The sequence below is a fragment of the Ipomoea triloba genome, chromosome 16 (genome assembly GCF_003576645.1).
Source record: "Ipomoea triloba cultivar NCNSP0323 chromosome 16, ASM357664v1".
NCBI classification, from domain to species: Eukaryota; Viridiplantae; Streptophyta; class Magnoliopsida; order Solanales; family Convolvulaceae; genus Ipomoea; species Ipomoea triloba.
This window is the reverse complement of record NC_044931.1, coordinates 18150307-18152378: the sequence shown is the minus strand read 5'-3', so window position 1 is coordinate 18152378 and position 2072 is coordinate 18150307.

The window sequence follows — 2072 nt, the reverse complement described above, 5'->3', positions numbered from 1 at the left end:
CGAAATGAGACTTAGGTTATCTCAACCTAACTCACTCAAAGGCAGGCAGACTGCCGGACTCATAAGGATCCTAGGATCGAAATGAGACTTAGGTTATCTCACCCTAACTCACTCAAAGGCAGGCAGACTGCCGGACTCATAAGGATCCGAGGATCGAAATGAGACTTAGGTTATCTCAACCTAACTCACTCAAAGGCAGGCAGACTGCCGGACTGATAAGGATCCGAGGATCGAAATGAGACTTAGGTTATCTCAACCTAACTCACTCAAAGGCAGGCAGACTGCCGGACTCATAAGGATCCTAGGATCGAAATGAGACTTAGGTTATCTCACCCTAACTCACTCAAAGGCAGGCAGACTGCCGGACTCATAAGGATCCGAGGATCGAAATGAGACTTAGGTTATCTCAACCTAACTCACTCAAAGGCAGACAGACTGCCGGACTCATAAGGATCCGAAGATCGAAATGAGACTTAGGTTATCTCAACCTAACTCACTCAAAGGCATGCAGACTGCCGGAATCATATGGATCCGAAGATCGAAATGAGACTTAGGTTATCTCAACCTAACTCACTCAAAGGCAGACAGACTGCCGGACTCATAAGGATCCGAAGATCGAAATGAGACTTAGGTTATCTCAACCTAACTCACTCAAAGGCAGACAGACTGCCGGACTCATAAGGATCCGAAGATCGAAATGAGACTTAGGTTATCTCAACCTAACTCACTCAAAGGCAGACAGACTGCCGGACTCATAAGGATCCGAAGATCGAAATGAGACTTAGGTTATCTCAACCTAACTCACTCAAAGGCAGACAGACTGCCGGACTCATAAGGATCCGAAGATCGAAATGAGACTTAGGTTATCTCAACCTAACTCACTCAAAGGCAGACAGACTGCCGGACTCATAAGGATCCGAAGATCGAAATGAGACTTAGGTTATCTCAACCTAACTCACTCAAAGGCAGACAGACTGCCGGACTCATAAGGATCCGAAGATCGAAATGAGACTTAGGTTATCTCAACCTAACTCACTCAAAGGCAGACAGACTGCCGGACTCATAAGGATCCGAAGATCGAAATGAGACTTAGGTTATCTCAACCTAACTCACTCAAAGGCAGACAGACTGCCGGACTCATAAGGATCCGAAGATCGAAATGAGACTTAGGTTATCTCAACCTAACTCACTCAAAGGCAGACAGACTGCCGGACTCATAAGGATCCGAAGATCGAAATGAGACTTAGGTTATCTCAACCTAACTCACTCAAAGGCAGACAGACTGCCGGACTCATAAGGATCCGAAGATCGAAATGAGACTTAGGTTATCTCAACCTAACTCACTCAAAGGCAGACAGACTGCCGGACTCATAAGGATCCGAAGATCGAAATGAGACTTAGGTTATCTCAACCTAACTCACTCAAAGGCAGACAGACTGCCGGACTCATAAGGATCCGAAGATCGAAATGAGACTTAGGTTATCTCAACCTAACTCACTCAAAGGCAGACAGACTGCCGGACTCATAAGGATCCGAAGATCGAAATGAGACTTAGGTTATCTCAACCTAACTCACTCAAAGGCAGACAGACTGCCGGACTCATAAGGATCCGAAGATCGAAATGAGACTTAGGTTATCTCAACCTAACTCACTCAAAGGCAGACAGACTGCCGGACTCATAAGGATCCGAAGATCGAAATGAGACTTAGGTTATCTCAACCTAACTCACTCAAAGGCAGACAGACTGCCGGACTCATAAGGATCCGAAGATCGAAATGAGACTTAGGTTATCTCAACCTAACTCACTCAAAGGCAGACAGACTGCCGGACTCATAAGGATCCGAAGATCGAAATGAGACTTAGGTTATCTCAACCTAACTCACTCAAAGGCTGGCAGACTGCCGGACTCATAAGGATCCAAAGATTGAAATGAGACTTAGGTTATCTCAAACTAACTCACTCAAAGGCAGACAGACTGCCGGACTCATAAGGATCCTAGGATCGAAATGAGACTTAGGTTAACTCACCCTAACTCACTCAAAGGCAAGCAGACTGCCGGACTCATAAGGATC